The 26,987-nt window shown below is 34.8% G+C and overlaps 1 protein-coding gene across 1 annotated transcript in view; it reads right to left on the reverse strand.

The window, feature by feature from the left end:
* Positions 1 to 26,987, reverse strand: part of LOC136335644 (basic salivary proline-rich protein 3-like) — a 218,483-nt gene that overhangs the window by 166,238 nt on the left and 25,258 nt on the right. The window contains exon 7 of the mRNA XM_066276807.1: positions 26,565 to 26,638. The gene's annotated coding sequence lies outside the window, so the exon portion shown is untranslated. The remainder of the gene's footprint in view (positions 1 to 26,564; positions 26,639 to 26,987) is intronic.

A 26,987-nucleotide genomic window follows, 5' to 3' on the forward strand; every position in this document is an offset into this window, starting at 1 on the left:
GCCTCATAGCTGAATTTTTGCCACTTTATAAGTGGCAAAAATTCATATATTTTTACCAACCTCTCCATATATTTCCCCACCTCCCAGCCCCTGGCAACCATTCTCCCACTGTTTCTAAGAGTTTGAAGTGTAATTTTTTTCCACAGATAAATAATATCGTGCAGCAGTTGTCTTTCTCTATGTGGTTTATTTCACTTAGCATAGTGCCCACAAAGTCAATGTTGTAACCAATGGCAGCATTTCCTACTTTCTCGTGGCTGAATAATATTCCATAGTTTTTATAGCTAGATATAGATAGATAGATACAGATATATATTGATATAGAAATAAATATAGATGATATAGATATGGATAGATAGATATATAGATATCTTATATCTTCTTTATCCATTCATCCATTGATGGACATTTTAAAAAAAAAAAGCTGATAACACTTAGCTGTACTACAGAGGAAGTGACCCAGCCAGACTGGAAGGAGGCTAGGATACCAGTTTCATCTCATATATTAATACATAAATTCCAGAACCCTTACTTTAAATTTATTTTATTTTACTTATTCATTTTAGAGAGGAGAGAGAGAGAGAGAGAAAGGAAGGAAGGAAGGGAGGGAGGGAGGGAAGGAAGGAAGGAAGGAAGGAAGGAAGGAAGGAAGGAAGGAAGGAAGGAAGGAAGGAAGGAAGGAGGAAACATCAACTCTCATATGTGGTTTAACTAAACAAGTGCAGGGTTTTGAACCAGAAACCTTAGCATTCCAGGTCAACACTTTACCCATTGCGCCACCACAGGTCAGGCTACTTTAAAAATTTATATCAAAACTTGCTTTTGAGTTCCAGTTCAAAATGGCAAAATAGGAGGCTCTTGCACTCATCTCCTCCCACAGGCACAATGAATCTACAGCAATTCCTTCTAAACGAAATCCAAACACTCACTGAGTGACACATATCAAGCAAACAAACAAACAAAAAATACCACATCAAAATATATCAAAACAGGCTTGGCACACCCTCAACTACTGGGAGCCATTAAGAAAAAGAAGGCAGACTGTGCAATCACGAAGGTTTGAGAGAAAATCAAGAGCTCAGTCCAAGCTGAACAATAAGTTTTATTTCCTACACAAAACCACTGAATCAAGACTGGAAGAGGTGACTGTTCCATCTAATGTACAAAATCCAACAAAGAGAGGCAAGCAAACTGAAGAAACAGGAATATGCTCCAAACAAAAGAACAAAAACTAGAGGAAAGATGTTAATGAAACAGAGGTAAATAAATTACCTCATAGGGTTAAAAATAATGGTTATAAAAAATCATGAAGGTCAAGAGAACAATGCATGAACAAAGTGAGAATTTCAACAAAAATATAGAAAAATATAAGAAAGTACCAAACAGAAATCACAGTTGAAAAATACAATAACTGAACTGAAAATTTCAATAGAGGGTTCAACAGCACACTAAATGAAGTGAACGAAAGAATCAGTGAACTAAATACAGGGCAGTATAATTCATCCAATCAGAGCAGTGAAAGGAAAAACAATGAAAAAAGAGTGAAGAAAGCCTAAGGGATTTATGGGACACCATCAAGCAGAGCAAATAAACAACCTAACTTTATACCACAAGGAACTAAAAAAAAAAAAAAAGAACAAATTAAGTCCAAAGTTACTAGAAGAAGGCGACAACAAAGATCAAAGCAAAAATATATGAAGTAATAATGAACTGTAATGTGGTATCCAGAATAGGCTTCTGAAACAGAAAAAGGACATCATGTAAAAACTAAAATCTGAATAAAGTATGAACTTTAGTTGATAATGCGTTAATATTGGTTCATTCATTATGACAATATAGCATGCTAATATAAGATATTAATAATAGGGGATGCAACCCTATGTTCATTGCAGTGCTATTTGAACTAGCCAATATTTGGAAGTAGCCCAAGTGTCCATCAGTAGATAAGTGGGTAAACAAGCTGTGGTGTTTTTACACAATGGAATACTACTTGGCCATAAGCAAGAAGGAAGTCTTACCTTTTGCAACAGCATAGATGGAACTGGAAAGTATTATGCTAATTGAAATAAGCCATTCAGAGAAAGACAAATACCATACGATTTCACTTATAGGTTGAATCTAATGAACAAAATAAACTAACAAAATAGAAACATTCATAGATACATAAAACAGACTGACAGCTCCGCTTGATGGTGTCCCGTCACTCTTTTTTCTTTCACTCCTCTGATTGGATGAATTATACTGCCCTGTATTTAGTTCACTGATTCTTTCTTTCACTTCATTTAGTGTGCTGTTGAGCCCTCTATTGAATTTTTCAGTCAGAGGGAGGAGGGTTGAGGCGCTGGGTGAAAAAGGTAAAAAGATCAAACAAAAAAAAAAAACTCAAAGACACAAATAGCAGTATAATGATTACCAAAGGGAAAGAGAGTTGGGGACAGGTAGGAGAGGATAAAAGAGGGATAAAAGGTGACAGAAGAAGACTTGACTTTGGATGGTGAACACACAATACAATATACAGATGATGTATTACTGAATTATACACCTGAAATCTATATAACTGTATTAATTAATGTCACCCAAATAAATTCAATAAAAATTAAAGATAAATAAATAAATTACATTTAAAATTTTTAAATTAATGAAATAAAGGCTAAAAAAGACAATAGATCAGTGAAACCAAGAGCTGGTTTTTAAAAACATAAATACAATAAACAAACCTTTAGCTAGAATTACCAAGAAAAAAAAGAGAAAACCCAAATAAAATTAAAAATTGAAGGAGATATTACAACTGATACTACATAATACAAAGGATCATAAAAGATTACTTTGAAGAATTATATGCTGACAAATTTAACAACCTAAAAGAAATGGACAAATTCTTAGAAACATACAATCTACCAAGGCTGAATCATGAGGAAGTAGAAAATCTGTACAGACCAATACCATTCAGGAGATAAAATCATTAATCAAAAACTTCCCAACAAAAAAAGTATAAGACCAGAAGGCATCACTGATGAAGTTTATCAACTTTTAAAAAAGAATTAATACCAATCCTCCTCAAAATCTTCCAAAAAAAAAAATAGAGGAGGAAGAAATACTTCCGAACTCATTGTATAAAGCCATCATTAGTCTGACACCAAGGACACTGCAGGAAAAGAAAATTATTGGCTAATATTCCAGATGAACATAGATACAACAAAGTATTAGCAAACTGAAATCAACAATACATTAAAAGAATCATACACCTTTTACATCAAGTGGGATTTATTCCAGAGATGCAAAGATGGCTCATCATCCACAAATGAATCAATGTGACACACATTAACAAAATGAAGGATAAAAATCATATGATCATCTCAACAGATGCAGAAAAAGCATCTGAAAAATTCAAAATCCATTCATGATATAAATTCTCCTAAACTAGGTATAATAAAGAGAATATATGCAAGCCACAGGTAACACTATAATCAATGGTAAAAAAAAAAAATGGAAAGCTTTTCTCTAAGATCAAGAAAAAGACAAGGATGCCCACTCTCACTACTATTATTCAACACAGTACTAGACAGTACTATAAGTCCTAGCTAGAGTAATTAGGCAAAAACAAGAAATAAAAGGCATTCAAACTAGCAAAGAAGTAGTAAAATTTTCTCTATTTCCAAATGACATATAATATATAGAAAACTCTAAAGACTGCACCAAAAAACTATTACAACTAATTAACAAATTCACTAAATTTGCAGGATACAAAATCAAAAGGAGTTGCATTTTTGTACACTAACAACAAACTATCAGAAAGTGAAATAAAAGACAATCTCATTAACAAGTACTTTAAAAAAAAACTAGAAATAACCAAGAAGGTGAAAGATCTATACACTGAAAACTATAAGACATTGATAAAAGAAATTGAGGAAGACAAAAAAAATGAAAAGATATTCTGTGTTCATGGATTAGAAGAATTACTATTGATAAAATGTCCATACTAACCAAAGCAATCTACATATTCAATGAGGTCCCTATCAAAATGCCAGTGGTATTTTTCACAGAAATAGAAAAACTTTGTATGGAACCACAAAAGTCCCTGAATGGCTAATACAATCCTGAAAAAAGAGTGAAGCTGGAGGTATCATACGCCCTGATTTCAAACTATATTACAAAGCTATAGTAATCAAAACAGTATGGTAACAGCACAAAAACAGACATATATATCAATGGAACAGAATAGACAACCTAGACATGTACCAGGAATGTGACTCTCTGGTTCTACCAGTGATCAGCTGACCCTCTACTTTAGGCCTTAAAGAAGTCTCGCTTGCCTGACCTGTGGTGGTGCAGTGGATAAAGCATTGACCTGGAAACGCTGAGGCTGCCGGTTTGAAGTCCTGGGCTTGCCTGGCCAAGGCACATATGGGAGTTGATGCTTCCTGCTCCTCCCCTTCTCTCTCTTTCTCCTCTCTAAAATGAATAAAGTCTGAAAAATAAATAAATGTTTAAAAAAAAAAGAAGCCCACTTGCTAGTCACATCAACCTTGCTTTTTCCTGTCTTTCAAGGCAACAGCAGCAGGACTAAGGTAATACCTTTAATAGTAGTAAGAGTGGTAAAAAGAAATGGACAAAGAGATACAATGCCTTGGAATACAAGACCTTGGAATATAGATTCATGGATCTTTCATACCTCAAAGTTCTGATTTACTTTCTCCCTTTGTAATTCATTGAAAAAAAAGAAAAACGACAGAAATACCAAATTTGATAGCGAGTCAAAGAATTCTTTAGGCCTAGAAACAATTTTTGGCCAGATACGATATAGTTTGGATCTGGGAGAAACTTTAAAGTCAAGTTCTAGCCTTCATTTTTATATACAAGAAAACAGACTGAAGAGGCTCAGTGACTTGTTCAAGGCTAATTTTCTTAAGTTTAATGCTTAAAAAGGAGTAAATATTTTTCAAGTTTTTCTTTAACAAGTTCTGCCTGGGAAAAGAAAGTGAAGATCTGCCCAAACATTTTAAATATATTATTTTAAAAGTTGCGGCCTGACCTGTGGTGGTGCAGTGGATAAAGCGTTGACCTGTGAATGCTGAGGTTGCCGGTTCAAAACCCTGGGCTTGCCTGGTCAAGGCACATATGGGAGTTGAAGCTTCCTGCTCCTCCCCCCTTCTCTCTCTCTCTCTCTCCTCTAAAAAAATGAATAAATAAATAAAAATAATTAAAAAAAAAAAAAAGTTGCCATTTTCTAATTTGAGCAATGCAGTCTGGTTAGAAGTCAATAAATAAAACAAACTTGTCATTCTGTTTAATAAAAAGACAAACAGAAAAGAGAAACTTGTTTATCAACACATATAATAACTCATATTTGCAGCAGTGGTCTTGAAAACAAGTAATTCAAGGAAAGGAAAGGAATGGTAAATGACTTCCCAAAATCAGGGAAATATTTTTCTTTTACAGTTTTCTGAAGAAAAGTAGATAAAGACAAGACTACTTGTAAATTAAGACATTCTCAGAAAATTCTATTTGGAAGACAGATGGATTTGTTTTCTTGTTCTACAAGAAAAAAATGAAGTCAGACTTTATGAAACACATTTGGAAAGTGCCACTCCTTCCACGCCTGTCCTCGTTAGCACCAGAAAGCAGCGAAAGGCCAAGGTGTCACTGGTTAAAACCCAGGCTGCCTGCTTTGGTTTCCACTAGGACTTAAACTAAGCTCCTTATGAAGTGTTCTATTTTTCCACTTAGCTGCATGATTTCCTGTAGTTGCTACTATCCCAAACAGTTAAATATGCTAGTACTCTGTGTGTGAAAAGGATCCTTTTGCCATCTTTTCACTGTTCTTTTCCTCAACTTTTCTAATCTAAAGATTTAATGTCCTACAACTTTATTAACAAAGTATTTCAAATCCAAGGGTGCAAATATACCAAACTTGACCACAATAGAAGTTCTACCTCTGTAGTAGCATTCAAATGACAAAACCAACTAGTAACATAAACCAATATGATATAGCCAAGAAACTAAAAAGGGCTCTTCAAGCCAACTTTTAATGCCAAAGAAGGTAAATCTAATATTCGCTTTTTCTTTTTTTTTTTTAATTCCTGGAATGAATTTCTACCTTGAGCAAGAATAATAACATTATGCAATAAATCTAAAGAGAGACAAGAAATTTTTAGAAAGCCTAATTATATCTTTTTTCTTCATAATAACAACAAATCTTAACACTCAGTAGATAATATATACTTGTGGAAGAGCTCATTAGTTAAAATATCTCACTAGGCTGTTTAAATTTTTTTTTTTTTTTTTTACAGAGGCAGAGATAGACAGAGACAGACAGACAGGAATGGAGAGAGATGAGAAGCATCAGTCATTAGTTTCTCGTTGCGCGTTGCGACTTCTTAGTTGTTCATTGATTGCTTTCTCATATGTGCCTTGACCGTGGGCCTTCAGCAGACCGAGTAACCCCTTTTTGGAGCCAGCGACCTTGGGTCCAAGCCAGTGAGCTTTTTGCTCAAACCAGATGAGCCTGCGCTCAAGCTGGTGACCTTGGGGTCTTGAACCTGGATCCTTCTGCATCCCAGTCCAACACTCTATCTACTGCGCCACCGCCTGGTCAGGCATCTCACTAGGCTGTTTAAAAACTGCCTCTGCTTCTGGTGATATAAGTGGAACAGATATATACTGCCTCTTTTAAAAGCCTCTAATTGTCCTGAGTTTTTCTGTCAATAGTTTTAAGTTTCTTTGTTATTTTGATATACTTAGTCTTTTTCTAAAATGTACTTTGCAATCAATTTTGCAAGTATTTTTCATAATAAATCCAATTGTGGACCTCTGTCCCTCAAAGAAAAAGTCATTCTAAATGTATTTTATGTAAAATATGAATTTATTTGGTTGCCTCATTTATATAAGTATATAACTAAGTAGTTCTTATAAAATTCCTTGCACTTTTATAAATTTCAAACAGCAGGACACAAGGCAGAAAGAGAGAGTGAGAGAAAGAGAAAGAGAGGGAGAGGGAGAGGACTTTGTAATAGAATCCTGCCTGAGCCAACTCTCAGTAGTCTTTTGGCAGAAGGTCTGCATCTGAACTATTTCCAAGACCTCAGTCTGAAAGGCAGCCAAAGGCTCCAGAAAAGAACAGGCCCAAAATGGCTTATTACCTTTCACCTCTGACCTTTTACCCAGTTACCTCATACTTTGTGAACTTAAAATCTTGTGAGAGAATACTTAGCCATCCTGTTTACAAACAGCCTATTTATTCCACAGGAACAGCTTGGCAGGACATATCCAGGTCACCTGACCTAAGTTGTCACAGAAACCATGAGCCTCAGACTCTTGTACTTAAGCCAAAACTGCAACATTTTGACTGGTTGAAATCAGTGTTGGACTGTGTTGCAATCATCAATCATTTAATTCACTTTTATGTTGTACACTTCACCACAGTATTAACACACAAAATGTGAAAGCAATCATACTTGAGCTATAAGTGTTATAAGTCATGCCTTCCATGGAAGAGAAAAAAGACATAAATTTATAAACTGAATATTAAAATTAATCTCAACTATTCACTACCCTAGATGTTGCTGAATTTACGAGTTCACAACAAAAATTACAAATGTTTTAGTTACTTTTGTGTTTTCAAAACTCAAGTCTTTGTTTTAGTCAGATGCTTTACCTTACATCAACCATTTATCTGAAAAAAACACTTGATTAAATTTATTATTTCCAGCATGTTTGAACTGATTCTTCAAGGCCTTTGCTTTGATCATTTTAGTGATTCCTTTAAAATAAATTATACAATTAATTCATTCTCAAGTTATTAGTGAATATAATATAGCCAGATTTCTTTCATAAATGTAAGAATTAATATTAAGAATGAATTAATTAGTGAGCAATCACATTTCAAAAGGTTCATTATTATTCTATGAATTTCCTTTGAGGAGTTATTTTCTGAATTTCCTTATTTTACTTAAAATATATTTTCCAAAATACTACATGCACACAACTTATCAGGAATATCTATTATTTGAAATAAGTACAATGTTAATGAATTTTCATAGTTGAAGAAAACTATCATAATATTCACATATCTATTCACAACTAAGGAAAAATTAATTGCATTTGATAATTTATCACTTGATAAATGGTAACTATGGTTTTTAATTTAGGAAAAGAGCTTCCCTTTTTTAATCTAAGGATAATCATGAACACTGTTGGAAGTACTTTGCATGGATTATCTAATTTAATCTTCACCACAACCCTATGAGAATGATAGCATTATTATGCTTATTTTATAAAACAGTAAAGTGATGCTAAGAGAGGTAAGGCCACACCTCTAGCAAGAGGAAGATTTGGAATTTGAACTTAAGCAATGTGACTTAACTTTACTGCCTCTCAAACCAAAGATGACTCTCAGGAATAAAACATACTAAAAATACAAATAAAATATATTATTATTTGGAATTATAATACTTGTATGCCACTTTATACTTTCTTTATAAAGCAAGCTCACAAATATTTCATTTGAGTCTCACAATAATCCTATGAAGTAATATCATCATATCTATTCTACAAATAAAGAAGCTAAATGTAAGAAAGATTAAATAATTTTTCCTAGGTCACTTGGCTAGTAAATTAATAGAGTGAAGATACCAATCCAGGTCTTTTAATAACATTCCTTATGTTTTTTCAATTAAATTCATTGGGGAGCCTGACCAGGTGATGGCACAGTGGATAGAGCGTCGGACTGGGACACAGAGGACCCACATTCAAAATCCCGAGGTCACTGGCTTGAGCATGGAATCACAGACATGACCCCATGGTCACTGGTTTGAGCCCAAAGTCACTGGCTTGAGCAAGGGGTCAGTTGCTCTGCTGTAGCCCCCCAATCAAGGCACATATGAAAAGCAGTCAATGCACAACTAAAGTGCCGCACCAAGAATTGATGCTTCTCATCTCTCTCTCTTCCTGTCTGTCTCTCCCTATCTGTCCCTCCCTCTCTCTGTAACACACACAAAAAATAATTTATTGGGGAGACATTTGTTGATAAAATTATATAGGTTTCAAATGTACAATTCTATAATACATCATCTGTATATTGCATTGTGTGCCCATCATCATAAATCAAATCTTCTTGTCACCATATATTTGATACCCTTTACCGTTTACTACTCCGCCACCCCTCTTCCTTTTGGTAACCACCATTCTGTTGTCTGTGTCTATAAGTTCTTTGTTTGTTTTTTTAGTTTGTTCATTTTTGCTTTAAATTTTATATCCCACATATGAGTGAAATCACATGGTTTTAAGAGGTCATCCTTAGACGGAATGAAAGACTCATTAGAAAGAAATTGAAGAAATACAGCTTTGCTCATCTGTGATAGAGACTCTCTCTTTGACTATGTCTGTGGCATAGCTGCAACCATACCAAAAGATAAAGTAAAAAAAAATAAGTGAAGAAAAATATAAGAGAGAAAGAAGAAAAAGAAAATAATAAGCAATGTGAAAATATATTAAAGAAATTTTAAAATATTTAGTATTTAAAAAGAATAAGAAATAATTTTAAAAGGAAAATTAAAAATAGAAGTCCTTAGAGAGTTCCTCTATGATAAAGAGGAAAAATTTAAACATACAACATGACATACATAAAACTTTAAGCTGATATAAAGAACAGAATAAATCTGCAAGAAACAAAGCATAAAAAGAGACAAAAAAGAGAAAAAATAAAGCAACCTATTTACAGGCAGATCAGTGTCACAGGCTCCTAAGGCCTATAAAGATTAATCCATGATAAGATTTTTTTGGCAAGCTATGTGCAATCAAAAAAGCAGATCACTGAGCTTCTAAAATATGCCTCATGATCATAAATGTGCTCTGGGCTACCAATTAATATGATAAATTTCTACATGGTAAGTTTATTTTTCATGTTTTAAAAACATCTCTGGTATTATTTCAAAAAAGTATATACAGTGTGTCCGTAAAGTCATGGTGCACTTTTGACTGGTCACAGGAAAGCAACAAAAGACAATAGAAATGTGAGATCTGCACCAAATAAAAGGAAAACTCTCCCAGTTTCATACCTATTCAGTGCAGTTCAATGTGGGCTCACGCACAGATTTTTTAGGGCTCCTTAGGTAGCTATCCTGTATAGCCTCTATAGACTCGTCACTGACTGATGGCCTACCAGAACGGGGTTTCCCCACCAAACTGCCAATTTCCTTCAACTGCTTATCCCACCGAGTAATGTTATTCCCATGTGGTGGAGCTTCGTTATAAACGCGCCAATATTCATGTTGCACTTTGGTCACGGATTCGAATTTAGCGAGCCACAGAACACACTGAACTTTCCTCTGTACCGTCCACATCTCGACTGGCATGGCCGTGGGCTGCTTCACTGTACACACAGTGTTACGTCATCATCTGCGCATGCGCACATGCTGCCACATCATCCTACAGAAACTGGGAGGGTTTTCCTTTTATTTGGTGCAGATTTCACATTTCTATTGTCTTTTGTTGCTTTCCTGTGACCGGTCAAAAGTGCACCATGACTTTATGGACACACTGTATTATAGTTGTCACTGATTTTACGTTATATGAAATGTATTTCTTTTGGGAACTGGAGTTACATATAAAATGAAAAAGAAAATGGGAGTCATCAATACTGGATATCCTCTTTGACCAAGGCAGTATAATATGCCTGATGAGAGTGTTTATCATCTGCTTAAAAAGAAAAAGGTTTTCAGAGTAGTGCTAAGGCCTGTTCTCCTTAAAGATGTTTGTTCATAGATTCCATTTCTTTTTCTTTGTACATTATTTCAAGGGCTGTAGCCCACTCTGCAGTTTTTTAACCTTAAAATGAAAATATTGTTTGCAAAGCCTATCATTCTTCCTAGCTCTACTGCTTGACCAACCAGGCTCAAGAGGGTATCCTCATGGAATCCTCTCTGATTGCCAGGCATCCATTTACTTTTCTGATATTCCAGGACTAAAAATTGTTTTGAAGCCTCTAGTGTTTATTCTACAAAGTAAATAGCTAAAAATCACTTTATTATCATTTCTGACAATTCAAAAATGACCTTTTATGATTTTAGTAGAATTGTGCTAAAATCTAAAACAAGAACATATCCTAGAAATGTGTATGCAAAAATAAAGAATTTTTCTTTCAAAAAAGGTTAAAACATACATACGCACACAAGAGGACATTTTTGTCCACTGGAAAAATACAATAAAATTGTTGTGATACGATTGGAATTGAGAGAATCTGGGTTAGGGGGGAAGCATGGGAACAGCATTAAAGAAGACAGTCAATTTTTTCCACTGTACATGTAAGTACATGAGTGCTTATGATGACATATAGCTGGTTTGATAAAAGAAAATGGTCTTTTCACTTTAACAGTTTAGAAATAAACACTTTAAAAAACTTTCCGACATTAGCACTCATTTCATTTGTCCTGCCTCAGGCCTCCCCAAATCTCCACAGGAGTTCATTCACCAATGCCCCACCTTCCATTACAGGCCTGTTCCTACCCTTGTAACTGAGTTCATTTTGACTGAGGTGAGAAATACCTAAACTGCTGCAATGCAAAGTGAGTACTTGTTCTTTAGTCATTCACCACAATAAGCTGGTATTGGACACTACAAAAAGTGAAATGCAAATTTGAAAAAGAATCAAATGGAATCTCCAGAAATGAAAAATATGATTAAAATTTAAAACTTAATATCTGCAAATCATATATCTGATAAGGGGTAATATTCAAAATATTAAATAACTAATACAACTCAATAGCAAGAAAAGAACCTAATTAAAAAATGGGCAAAGGGAGTGACATCAGAGAAATGGCACTGTGAGGAGCATGACCAACAAATCTCCCCAAAATTTCAACAAGTTCATCAACCAGAGACAGAAAAATCTATCCTTGGAGCGTACAGGAGTTCCACACACTAAAGGCAAAGGTAGGATCAAGCGAAAAATTGACTAAATATATAATCAACCCTGAAGGAAATAAGTCGGACAAAGGAACACTCTGCCTTCCTCACTAACCTGAGCAAAGGCTGCTTTCACTTGGAACTGAGGGGGGGGGCTAAGGGTGTGGAGGAAGCTAGGCTGCAGCATGGACGTTCGTTCAAGCCAAGGAAAGAGTGTGCCTGTGGTGAATCAACCCACGCAAGCAAACGCGCGCGCCACGAGCAGCAGCTGCCAGCTGCGCACAGGGAGTACGCCAAAGCAAACTTCCCTACGCCCCAGCTTCTCTGGAAGGGCGGGATGCCTACCCAGCCATTCAAGCTAACAATCAAGCATCGGAGGAGGGGCGTGCAGGCAGCTTGCAGTCCTTTCTGGAGCAGATCGGTGGATCCAATCGCTGAAATTAGCTTAACTCATGGTCTGTTCACCTCCCAACTGACCTACGCTGCTCTAATTGACAAGATCTCTCTCAGTTCAGCGATCTAAGACAAGAGGTGTGATATTTTTTAGTGCTTCTTGCTAAAGGGGTGGGGGCAACTTCTGATTGGCAGAGCTTTCATACTCAGAGATATACGCTAAAAAGAGGGACTTGGCAGATGTTAAGACCTCCTGTACTGCAGGCAGTGACTAGGGCATCTTCTTCCCAGCCAAAACAGGTTACAAAGTGCAGAAAGCCTGGGGAGAGTGGTCCCACAGAGTGCTAGGCATGCTGAACAGGTCTGCAGGCTCATAGAAAGTCACCTTGAGAGCAATTGGCTCCCAGCCCCGCCTGATTACGCTGGCGGCTCTGACTGCCAGAGCCTTACCCAGAGCCCTACATTGAGTGGGATAAAGTGGGGATTTCCCAGCTCTTTGAGCCTCTTACTCCCCAGGCAAAGGCAGCGGCAGCCTCATAGCTGGATCATCAAGTTGCTAATTCAGGAAGTAGAGACTAGGAGAGAGGCTCCGTAAAAATGGAGTCTTTCATTGTCGGAGCCTGCAAACACTAACAAGCCTTGACTACAAACAGGACTGAAGCCTAATATATGACATCGCGGTAGAGTCTCATCAACTGCAAATCTCTACTTAAGTGTGCCACAGGGGCAGAGCCTGGGGTACAGAGTCACCAACCAGGAAGAGAGAGAGGAAAGAAAAAGGAAGAAGTTAACCTCTCAAAATCAAGAAAAATACACAGACTTTATAACTTGTTCCACTATTTTTTTGTTTCTTTCATCTTCTTGCCTTTATTATTATTATTTCTATTTCTTCCAGCTTGGTCCTTTTATTCTCTGCCCATCTTATTCTGTCCTCTTCATGAACTACACTACCCATAAGTGTTACATTTTATTTCTTTTCTTCTTCCTTATTCTCCATGAGGGTTACACTCCAAAACCCTAACTCTCTCTCTCCCTCTTTTTGTTTTTTTTTCTTTTTTCTTCTTTTCCTTTTCCCTTTTTTCTTACTTTTCCCTCTCTATTGGTTTCATCTTTTTTCCTTTTACTTTTCCTCTCATTCAATCCTCAATCACGAACAAATTATTTAATTTGGGACTCAAGTTTTTTTTTTTTGTGGCATATTGGGTGCTTTTTACCTTGCTTTTTAACTCATTAGCATTCCTCTCAACCCAGGATCTCCATTCTATTTAGTTTTTGCTCCACTTAATAGAGTAGTTTTTTTTTTCCTTTTTCCTGTTTCCCTCTTATCCCTCTCATTATATCTCTTAGTCGACCATCACTTACAAGCAAATCATTGTATACTTGACCCAAATTTTTCCTTTTTTGTATTTTGTGGGTCCTTACTTCCTTTTTTGCCCCTTGAACACTTCCCCCCAACTCAGGCCCTCCATTATAGGCAGTTTTTGTTCCATTTAGCATAATATAATTCACAGTTCATCACGATATTTTCCTAAGGAGGACGGGAGACGAAGGGAAGAGAAGAAAAAAAAGAGGCTGAAAATAATAAATATTATTGTGCATTTTTGTGTGTTATTTTTCTCCAAATATTTTTTCAATTTTTTTTTATTTTTTTTTACTTTTTATTCTTTATTAATTTTAATTAGTGCTATTAACAAGACCACCTTCATATGCCATTAAGAAAAAGGAAATCGTCTGACCTGTGGTGGCGCAGTGGATAAAGCGTGGACCTGGAAATGCTGAGGTCGCCGGTTCGAAACCCTGGGCTTGCCTGGTCAAGGCACATATGGGAGTTGATGCTTCCAGCTCCTCCCCCCTTCTCTCTCTCTGTCTCTCCTCTCTCTCTCTCTCTCTCTCTCTCTCTCTGTCTCTCCCTCTCCTCTGTAAAAATGAATAAATAAAAAATAAAAAAATAAAAAAATAAAAAGGAAATCAAATATCATGGATACAAAAGATAAGAGAAGTAGGACAGATGGATGTGGAAAAATCTATGGAGAAAAAAATTAATATATTGGAAACCTTGGAGCTAAGAGACAGAGAATTTAAAATAGAAATCCTAAAAATACTCAGAGATATACAAGAAAACACAGAAAGGCAATTTAGAGAGCTCAGAAAACAAATCAACGAACACAAAGAATATATTACCAAGGAAATTGAAACTATAAAAATAAATCAAACAGAGATGAAAAACTCAATTCATGAACTGAAAAAGGAGGTAACAAGCCTAGCGAATAGAACAGGCCAGATAGAAGGTAGGATTAGTGAAATAGAAGACAAGCAACTTCAGGCACAACAGAGAAAAGAAGAGAGAGACTCAAAAATTTTTAAAAATGAGAAAGCCCTACAGGAATTGTCTGACTCCATCAAAAAGAATAACATAAGAATAATAGGTATATCAGAAGGAGAAGAGAGAGAAAATGGAATGGAGAACATTTTCAAACAAATAATAGATGAGAACTTCCCAAGCCTGTGAAAAGAACTAAAGCCTCAAATTCAAGAAGCAAACAGAACACCGAGTTTTCTTAACCACAACAAACCTACTCCAAGGCACATCATAATGAAATTGGCACAAACCAACAACAAACAAAAAATTCTCAAGGCAGCCAGGGAAAAGAAGAATACAACATATCAAGGAAAGCCTATTAGATTATCATCAGATTTCTCAGCAGAAACTCTACAAGCTAGAAGAGAGTGAACCCCAATATTTAAAGCCCTGAAAAAGAGGAACTTTCAGCCAAGAATACTATACCCATCAAAGTTATCCTTCAAATACGAAGGAGAAATAAAAATAACAAATACAGAACAGATGAGGAAATTTATCATCAGAAAACCCCCACTCCAGGAAATACTAAAGGCAGTTTTCCAACCAGATTCAAAGAAAAAAACAAAACAAAACCACAAGTAACAGCTCCACCAAGAACACAATAAAACCAAATTTAAACTGTGACAACAAAAACAAAAAAAAGGGGAGAGCACGGAGATTAACAGTAGCAAAGGACGATGAAGTGCAAAAACACTCATAAGATAGGGTACTACAATGAATGTGGTAGGTACCCTTTTCATTACTTAATGGTAACCACCCTTGAAAAAACCACCACAGAAGCACATGACTTAAAAAAGGTAGCAACAGAGGAAAAAAGTATGGAATACAAACAAACAAAAACAAATGATAGAAAAACAAAAAGAAGAATCAAACAAGATACAAACTAACAGAAAGCAATTTATAAAATGACAACAGGGAACCCACAAGTGTCAATAATTACACTAAATGTAAATGGATTAAACTCACCAATAAAAAGACAGAGAGTAGCAGAATGGATTAAAAAAGAAAATCCAACTGTATGCTGCCTACAAGAAACACATATAAGCAACAAGGATAAAAACAAATTCAAAGTGAAAGGCTGGAAAACAATACTCCAAGCAAATAACATCCAAAAAAAAGCAGGTGTAGCAATACTCATATCTAATAATGCTGACTACAAGACAGAAAAAGTACTCAGATACAAAAATGGTCATTTCATAATGATTAAGGGGATACTGAATCAAGAAGACATAACAATCCTTAATATATATGCACCAAACCAAGGAGCACCAAAATATATAAGACAGATAATTACTGACCTAAAAACAAAAACTGACAAAAATACAATCATACTTGGAGACCTCAATACACCGCTGACGGCTCTAGATCAGTCATCCAAACAGAGAATCAATAAAGATATATTGGCCTTAAACAAAACACTAGAGCACCTGGATATGATAGACATCTACAGGACACTTCATCCCAAAGCAACAGAGTATACATTTTTCTCTAGTGTACATGGAACATTCTCAAGAATTGACCATATGTTGGGCCACAAAAATAACATCAGCAAATTCAAAAAATTGAAATTGTACAAGCATATTTTCTGATCATAAAGCCTTGAAACTAGAATTCAACAGCAAAAAAGAGGGGGAAAAACCCACAAAAATGTGGAAACTAAACAACATACTTTTAAAAAATGAATTGATCAAAGAAGAAATAAGCGCAGAGATCAAAAGATATATACAGACAAATGAAAATGACAGTACGACATATCAGAATCTCTGGGATGCAGCAAAAGCAGTAATAAGAAGGAAGTTCATATCACTTTAGGTGTATATGAACAAATAAGAGAGAGCCCAAGTGAACCACTTAACTTTACACCTTAAGGAACTAGAAAAGAAGAACAAAGACAACCCAAAACCAGCTGAAGAAAGGAAATAATAAAAATCAAAGCAGAAATAAATGAACTAGAGAATAGAAAAACTATAGAAAAAATTAATAGAACAAGGAGCTGGTTCTTTGAAAAGATCAACAAAATTGACAAACCCTTGGCAAGACTCACCAAGGAAAAAAGAGAAAAAACTCATATAAACAAAATCCAAAATGAAAGAGGAGAAATCACCACAGACATCATAGATATACAAAGAATTATTGTAGAATGCTACGAAAAACTATATGCCACCAAATTCAACAATCTAGAAGAAATGGATAAATTCCTAGAAAAATACAACCTTCCTAGACTGAGTCAAGAAGAAGCAGAAAGCCTAAACAGACCTATCAGTAGAGAAGAAATAGAAAAAACCATTAAAAACCTCCCCAAAAATAAAAGTCCAGGCCCTGACGGCTATAGCAGCGAATTTTATCAAACATTCAAAGAAGACTTGGTTCCTATTCTACTCAAAGTCTTCCAAAAAATTGAAGAAGAAGCAATACTTCCAAACACATTTTATGAGGCCAACTTAACCCTCATACCGAAACCTGGCAAGGACGGCACAAAAAAAGAAAACTACAGACCAATATCTCTAATGAATACAGATGCTAAAATATTAAACAAAATACTGGCAAATTGAATACAACAACATATTAAAAAAAATAATACATCATGATCAAGTGGAATTCATCCCAGAATTTCAAGGATGGTTCAACATACGTAAAACAGTTAACGTAATACACCATATCAACAAAACAAAGAACAAAAACCACATGATCTTATCAATATTTGCAGAAAAGGCATTCGATAAAATACAACACAACTTTATGTTTAAGACACTCAACAAAATGGGTATAGAAGGAAAATATCTCAACATGATAAAGGCCATATATGATAAACCATTAGCCAACATCATATTAAATGACATAAAACTGAGGACTTTCCACCTTAAATCAGGAAGAAGACAGGGTTGCCCTCTGTCTCCACTCTTATTTAACGTGGTGCTAGAAGTTATGGCCAGAGCAATCAGACAAGAGAAAGAAATAAAAGGCATCCATATCGGAAAAGAAGAAGTAAAGGTATCACTTTTTGCAGATGATATGATCCTATACATCGAAAACGCCAAAGACGCCACAAAAAGATTACTAGAAACAATAAGCCAATACAGTAAGGTCGCAGGATACAAAATTAACATACAAAAGTCCATAGTCTTTCTATATGCCAACAATGGAATATTAGAAAGCAAACTCAAAAAAATAATCCCCTTTATGATTGCAACAACAACAACAAAAAATACCTAGGAATAAACATAACAAAGAATGTAAAGGACCTATATAACGAAAACTACAAAGCATTGTTAAAGAAAATCGAAAAAGATACAATGAGATGGAAAAATATTCCTTGTTCTTGGATAGGAAGAATAAATATAATCAAAATGGCCCTATTACCCAAAGCAATTTATAAATTTAATGCAATTCCCATCAAAATTCCTATGACATTTTTTAAAGAAATGGAACAAAAAATCATCAGATTTATATGGAACCATAAAAAACCCCGAATAGCCAAAGCAATGATAAGGAAAAAGAACAAAGCTGGGGGCATTATAATACCTGACTTCAAACTATATTATAGGGCCATGACAATCAAAACAGCACGGTATTGGCAGAAAAATAGACACTCAGACCAATGGAATGGAATAGAAAGTCCAGAAATAAAACCACATATATATGGTCAAATAATTTTCGATAAAGGGACCAACAACACACAATGGAGAAAAGAAAGCCTCTTCAACAAATGGTGCTGGGAAAACTGGAAAGCCACATGCAAAAGAATGAAACTCGACAACAGCTTGTCCCCTTGTACATAAATTAATTCAAAATGGATCAAAGACCTAAATATAAAACCTGAAACAATAAAGTACATAGAAGAAGACATAGGTACTAAACTCATGGACCTGGGTTTTAAAGACCATTTTATGAATTTGACTCCAATGGCAAGAGAAGTGCAGGCAAAGATAAATGAATGGGTCTACATCAGACTAAGAAGTTTTTGCTCAGCAAGAGAAACTGACAACAAAATAAACTGACAGCCAAGTAAATGGGAAATGATATTTTCAAGCAACAGCTCAGATAAGGGCCTAATATCCAAAATATACAAAGAACTCATAAAACTCAACAACAAACAAACAAATAATCCAATAAAAAAATGAGAAGAGGATATGAACAGACCCTTCTCTCAGGAAGAAATACAAATGGCCAACAGATATATAAAAAGATGCTCATCTTCATTAGTTATTAGAGGAATGCAAATCAAAACTGCAATGAGATACTATCTCACACCTGTTAGATTAGCTCCTATCAACAAGACAGGTAGTAGCAAATGTTGGAGAGGCTGTGGAGAAAAAGGAACCCTCATTCACTGTTGGTGGGAATGTAAAGTAGTACAACCATTATGGAAGAAAGTATGGTGGTTCCTCAAAAACCTGAAAATAGAACTACCTTATAACCCAGCAATCCCTCTACTGGGTATTTACCCCAAAAACTCAGAAACATTGATACATAAAGACACATGTAGCCCCATGTTCATTGTAGCATTGTTCACAGTGGCCAAGACATGGAAACAACCAAAAAGCCCTTCAATAGAAGACTGGATAAAGAAGATGTGACACATATACACTAAGGAATACTACTCAGCCATAAGAAATGATGGCATCAGATCATTTACAACAAAATGGTGGGATCTTGATAACATTATACAGAGTGAAATAAGTAAATCATAAAAAAACAAGAACTACATGATCCATACATTGGTGGGACATAAAAACGAGACTAAGAGACATGGACAAGAGTGTGGTGGTTACTGGGGGGGGGGGAGAAGGAAGGAGGGAGAGGGGAAGGGGAGGGGGAGGGGCACAAAGAAAACTAGATAGCAGGTGATGGAGGACAATCTGACTTTGGGTGATGGGTATGCAACATAATTGAATGACAAGATAACCTGGACATGTTTTCTTTGAATATATTATTATTGATGTCACCCCATTAACATTAATAAGAATTTATTTATAAAATAAATAAATAAATAAAACATTTAAAAAATGGGCAAGGATCTGAATAGAAATCTTCAAGAGGTATATGAAAAGGTACTCAAAATCAATAATCATCAAGAAAATGCAAATTAAAACCATAAGGAGATATCATATATCACACCTGTTAGGATGGCTATTACCAAAAATACAGAAAATAAAAAGTGAGGATATAGAGAAAAAGGAAACCCTGTACACTGCTGCCTAATACATAAATTGATGCAGTTATTACAGAGAGAAGTAGGAAGGTTCTAAAGAAATTGAAAATGGAAATACTATATGATCTAGCAATCCTACTTCTGTGTATATATCCCCCAAAAAGTATTATTTCATAAAGATATCTGCCTCCCATGTTCATTGATACATTATTCACAATAGCCAAGATAGACAAAGAACTTGTGTCCATCACACTTCAATCTATGTAAACACAATAAATTTAAATCAATAAAAAGAGAATTTAAGTGTCTATCAATAGATGAATGGATAAAGAAAACGGTATATAAATACAATGTAATATTGTTCATCCATAAAAAAGAAGAGAATCTTGTTATTTGCAACAATATGTATGAACCTTGAGGAAATTATGCTAAGTGAAATAATTCAGACAGAGAAAAACAAATACTATATAATCTCACTTATATGTGGCATCTAAAGAAGCCAAACTCATAGACCCAGAGGGTAATACAGTGGTTGCTAGGGGTGAGGTTAGAGAAAATGGGGAGATGTTGGTCATGGGTGCAAAATTTTAGTTAATAATACTGTATACTTGAAATTTACTAAGACAGTAGATCTTAGGTGTTATCACCACAAAAAAAAAATGGTAACTGGGAGGTGATAGATGCATTAGTTAACATGGTTGTGGTAATCATTTCACAATATGTATATACATTAAATCATCATGTTGTACAACTTAAAAAATCTTTTAAAAGCATGATTTGCCATTGAGAAGTTATTGTACTGCATACTGTATTTCAAAAAGTGGGGTTTTTTTTATTTATTGTATTGACATTGTTTCAAATGTCCCACTCAATATAACACCCTCTGTGGTAGAGCATTGGCCCAGCATGTGGATGTCCCAGGTTTGATTCCCAGTCAGGACACACAGGAGAAGTGACTTCTCCACCCCTCTCTCCCCCCCCCCTCTTTCTTTATCTCTCTTTCTCTCTTTCTCCCATTCCCAAAGCCATGGTTTGATGGTTCAAATGAGTTGGCCCCCTAGGTGCTGAGAATAGCTCTGTGGAGTCTCTAGGCCTCGGATGCTAAAAATAGCTCGGCTGTCAAGCAACAGCCCCACATGGGCAGAGCATCTCCCCATAGGGGTCTTGTGGGTGGGTCCTGGTTGGGCACATGTGGGAGTCTGTCTCTCTGCCTCCCCTCCTCTCAGTTAATAAAAAAAAAATCTCTCTACACACAGCATCCTGCCCCCCACATCCCATGTAAATTCTCTTTCAACCCCTACTTATCCCTTTGTCCCATTCCCGCTACACCTACACCCCCCTTTTCCTCTGGCTATTGCAATCCTGTTGTCTGTATATATGTGTTATGCATATATGATTTTGGCTAATCCCTTCACCTTCTTTGATCCCATCAGCACTTTCCCCTTCCCTCTGACAGCTGTCCATCTGTTTCCTGTGAACCTGACTGTTTCTATTTTGTCCCACAGTTTATTGTATTCATTAGATTCCACATATAAGTGAGATCATATGGTATTTGGATTTCTCTGCCTGGCTTACTTCAAAGCTATTGTGTATACAGCAAGAATCTGACATTAGTGAAGCAAATATTTATAACTGAAATAATGACCACAATTATAGTCATGTGCTACAGGCTAAATGTTTGTGTCCCCCAAAAGTTCATATGTTGAAGTGCTAATCCCAATTTGATGCTATTTAGAGAAGTAGGGGCTTTGGGATGTAATTAGATCTCAGTGGTGGAGCCCTTCTGAATGGGATTAGTGCCCTTATAAGAGACATGAAAAGAGATTATCTCTTTCTCTACCATGTGAAGATACAGCAAGATGATGGCTAGCTCCAATCCAGGAAGAGAGACCTCACCAGACACTCAATCTGCCAGCACCTAGATCTTGAACTTCCAGACTTTAGAACTGTGAAAAATAAATGTTTGTTGTTTAAGCTACCCACTTTGTGGTATTTTGCTATAAGCAGTCTGAACTGACTCAGACATCTTGCTAGGCAACAACTACTTACAGAATCCAAGAAAGAAAGATACAAGTATATGAAATTGTGCTATGCTTTCTTACAGAGATACATATAAAAGACTATGTATCAAGCAATGTAACTGAGGAAATGTTTGCCAAATCCTTTAGGAAAATGACAAATTTCCACATAGCCAGAGTCAGTATGAGCAATTCATACATTATATAACAAACACCATTACTATTAGTTGCCCTGGCCAGACAGCTCCATTGATTACAGCATCGTCCCAAAGCACAGGCTGCCAGTTCGACCCCAGGTCAGGCTGCATACTGGAACAGATAGATGTTTCTGTCTCACTCTCTCTCCCTCCCTCCTTCCTCTCTCACTAAAATCAATAGATAAAAAATTTTTAAAAGGCATTAGTAGTATTTTTTTTCTCTCTTAGTGGTACCTTAATGGTGCATCTTACAATTGATGGTATTTCAGATTCAATGCAAAATGGTATTTGAAGAGATGAACAAAATTTCCAGAACTAATAAAAGACAGTAATTCACATATTCCAAAACCCAAAAAATTCCCAGGCAGTATAAATAAAAGGAAATATACACTTAAACACATCATCATGAAACTGTTTAACACCAAATGAAAAGAGAAAAACCTTAAAAACAACCAGGGAGGAGGGGAGGTAAGGGGAGAAAGATTACTTTCAAAAGGTCAGATGCCAGGTTCATGGAGTGGGAAGTTCACTATTGTTAAATGGCAATTTGCCCCAGGTCGATTAATATTTAATACAATTCCAGCCAGAATTTCAACAGCCTTTTGGCAGAAATTGACAAGACCATCCTAAAATTTATATAGAATTGCAAAAGACCTAAAATGCCAAAACAATGTTGAAAAAGAGCCAAAGCTGACAACTTATACTTCCCAATTTCAAAACTTAATACATATAAAGCCATGTCAATAGTTATCAACACAATGTGGTACAGGCACAAGTATAGATATATAAATCACTAGGACAGAATTGAGAGTACAGAAATAAATTTTTATATTTATAGTCAACTGACTTTCAACAAACGTGCAAAGGAAATTCATCAAGGAAAATAATAACCTTTTCAATGAGTGCTACTAGGAAAACTGAATATCCATATATTCATATGCAAAAAGATGAAGTGAGACCTTTATCTCACACTATACATAAAAAGTAACATAAAAAAATTCCAGACATAAATGTTAGAGATAAAAAATTAAACTTTAAAACATAACAACAGGTGATTATATTCAAAATCTTGGGTTAGGTAAAAATTTCTTAGATATAGCATCAAAACATGGATCATTTTTAACATTATAAGGAGTGAAATAAGCAAATCAGAAAAAAACAAGAAATACATGATTCCATACATTGGTGGAACATAAAAATGAGACTAAGAGACATGGACAAGAGTGTGGTGGTTACCAAGGGTGGGGGGGGAGGGAGGACATGGGAGGGAGGGAGGGAGAGAGTTAGGGGGAGGGGGAGGGGCACAGAGAACTAGATAGAGGGTGACGGAGGACAATCTGACTTTGGGCGAGGGGTTTGCAACATAATTTGATGACAAAATAACCTAGACATGTTTTCTTTGAATATATGTACCCTGATTTATTAATGTCATCCCATTACCATTAATAAAAATTTATTAAAAAAAAAAAACAAAAAAACATGGATCATTTTAAAAACTGGATAAATTAGACCTCAAAAAAATTCTAATCTTTTGTACTTCAAAGGACTGATGTTATCTCATAATGACTGTCCTAATGCTAAATTGTTCAAGTAAAGCGTTTATGGAAGCAATCAAGTTGTATATCACAAAAATGGAAACAATATAGCAATCTATTTTATTTAATCAATATGAACAAATGATCAAAGTAATTCAATATAATTCTGTGGCCATAAAAAATATTTTTGTCTCCTCCATTCTACCCTGTCTTTTACTTCCAAGTGTTATGGCCAGGTCAGAGCAACAAAAGCTCATTTTTATCAGATATTGCTTACTTCAATATACCCAAAATACAATAATATGTCTAGATCCCAAATGTACAGCTATGTCACCATTAAAAAGTACCGAGTCAGGCTGGGAAATGCAGCATTTTATGGCCCCAGTTTAGTTTATGGTCACCTTACAAAATCTACCAAAGTTACAAAAGATATAAAGTGCTTTCTATAATTAATAAATTTATCTTTTGTCTCTCCATTTCTAATAGCTAATTCCAATTCTGCGAGGATAATGTATATTGTTAAAAACATTCCTGAAGGATTAATATTTTGGTCATAATTTTTAGAGAAATATAATAAGAGATTTTACATATAAATAACTGCCTGATAAGAAATGAAATTTTAATCCCAGAAAAAATATTTAATAGAAATTTTAACTACTTGACATTTAATTACTATTATTAGGGGAAAAATAAATTTCAAGGTGGCTAAAGCAAAAATTCAAGAACTTTAGACAATTTTTAAGAGAATAAAATTAAAATAAAAATTAACTTATAACTGTGTTTATAATATTAGGTATAGCTAATTATACATTACTGTTCTTTATTTTCATATAAGTTAATATAGTAGAAGAATATTATTCAGAAAATAACTTTATAAAACATTTTTAGAAACAATGAAATAGCAACAATTTTTAGTTATAATATAAATAAATCTTATTCATTAAAAAAAAAAAGGTTAGAAAGCACTGGAACTCTGACATTCTAATTACCCTGCTTTTACATAGGGGTAAAGTATAACAGCATAATTCTGTGTTTCTTATTATGCAAAGCTTCCATTACCTTTGATGATTTTGCCTTCATTACAAACACAGAATTCCTTTATCATATGCAATTCTATTATTAGTAAGGGGATTTCATAATAACTGTTAAACAACGAGAGGCCAACATTCTCATGCCTGAAAATTTTCAATAAAAGAACCTCATTTTTTCTAAGGTAATAACTAAGTTTTGTTTAAGATTCTCAAATTTTGAATAGATAACATTAAAGTGCATCTACTTTATTTTCAATTGCTTGGGTAAATGAGATTAAAGAAAATAAGAATTTTCTGCCACTCAAGTACCAGTGTAGTTTATGCATAAAATAATTCTTATTAAGTCAAAAGAGAACAGTGCATTTCAAAGGAGAATTGGCCCCCGGATTCAGTTTTACCAACAGAAAGATTCAAGATTCCAGTCACTGTGGACCCTATTCCCTATTCAAAAAGAGACCTTCTACTAAAAACCATTAAAATGTTCCATATTTTAAAGTTTGCGGCATCATGGCCTCATTGCAAATTAGGTATTCAGAGAAAAACTGCATTTCCTTTCAAAGAAAATGTTAATTATGTACAATTCTTCTATCATACATTTTTTAAATACTAAGGATAGAAATTTAACTGTTTTTGCAACTTAATGTCGGGCAACTTCTCAAGAAGGCTCTAGAACTAATGTAAGTATGAGTTTTATGCCTGATGGTAAATCATCCTAAAGATTTTTTTTAATCTGAAAAATAACATCATCATTATGAATTCTACTCTGGAATACAAAGGCATTGTTAAAATGTTAGTAACTACATTTCATTTTTTGAAAAGGCAATTTAGTTTTCCTGAAAGAGTTGATTATATCTCCCATTACTATTACAAGAATTTGATATATCACAAATTATAAGAGTTACAGCATGTGCCAACTATCAACAAGGAAAAATGAACCTGATTCATATTTCATTTTGAGATTGTCTAGTTAGTCAATCTAGTGATTTGTAATCATGAAGGCTGCCAAAAATTGAATGAATAATGAGCCACAGTAAAATCCCTGGGTTTTTTTAGTATTCTTATTTTATTATGTGACTTCTATTGCTATTTTTAATCACTGTTTCTCAGCAGCACAAATTAAATCACATATTTACTTAAATTTTTTTTACTATTAAATGGGCTAAAGCATATACAAGTTGAATGACCAGTGTATTTAATGTCTTCCTACAAAATTATAAATTGGTGTTTATAGCTTGAACAAAGAAAATTTTATTCCTCCCGACCTTTCAACAGACTAAAATTGCCTCATTTTATCTAAATTATTTAGTAAATGTGCTATTTCAGTATAGCTCATTCTAATTCAGTATATTTTATTACACTGTTTTACACAGTTTAAAACAAAGTCATTTAACAAAATCTAGTTAATATTAGGAGCCTTAAGCTTGCTTTTAATATCTTCATTGCATAGCATTTCCTCAGTTAAAGTTATAATATTCCTGGCCTGTGGTGGTGCAATCATTAAAACTTTGACCTGGAATGCTGAGATCACTGGTTCAGAACCCCAGGTTTGCTGCATCAAGGCACATATTACAAGCAATCAATGAAGAACTGAAGTGGAACAACTATGAGTTGATACTTCTTGCTCCACCCTCCACCCTGTCTCTCCTCTCTCTGTAAAATAAATAAAAATCTTTTTTTAAAATTATAATATAGGCTGATAGCCAAAGAATATTTTACCTCTAACACATATAATCTTATTAAATTATAAATAGAGAAAATATATACCAACTTAAAGCTTGGCATATCACTAAAGCAATAATATGATAAAATAGTGTTTTCAAAATATAATACTACTAAGCTATATAAGAATTTGTCATTCTGATAATATTAGCCATTATAAGCATTTTAATCAGGATTGTATTACATAAGAAATACACAGTTTTAAAGCAAACTTTAAACACAATAACAAATATGTTCATAGGTTCATTTTTTAACTTACTTTTCACAATTTTCAAGCAGAAGGCTCCTTTTCCACCTTTAGATTGATTATAACACCAGTGTATATGGAGAACTCTGTAAGGAAAGTAATAAAGTCCTTGAGTCATCAATCATGCTCATTATTGAAATATAATATTTATTTTAAAATCCTCTAAATTTAATGGGTAAATTTCCAATAATAAATGTTTGGTTGTTCAAGATAGCAAAATTCCAGGCACACGCTATCCACTGCTTCCAAGGAGCTGGTATGACTATAGTGAGACCTCAGGGCATTGTTTTCCACACTGAATGACCCCTGAAAAGTGTAGCAATATTCTACTTTAAAATTCACTTTATCGCCTGACCTGTGGTGGCGCAGTGGATAAAGCGTTGACCTGGAACACTGAGGTCGCCAGTTCAAAACCCTGGGCTTGCCTGGTCAAGG

Source organism: Saccopteryx bilineata, chromosome 4, assembly GCF_036850765.1.
Source record: "Saccopteryx bilineata isolate mSacBil1 chromosome 4, mSacBil1_pri_phased_curated, whole genome shotgun sequence".
Classification (NCBI taxonomy): domain Eukaryota; kingdom Metazoa; phylum Chordata; class Mammalia; order Chiroptera; family Emballonuridae; genus Saccopteryx; species Saccopteryx bilineata.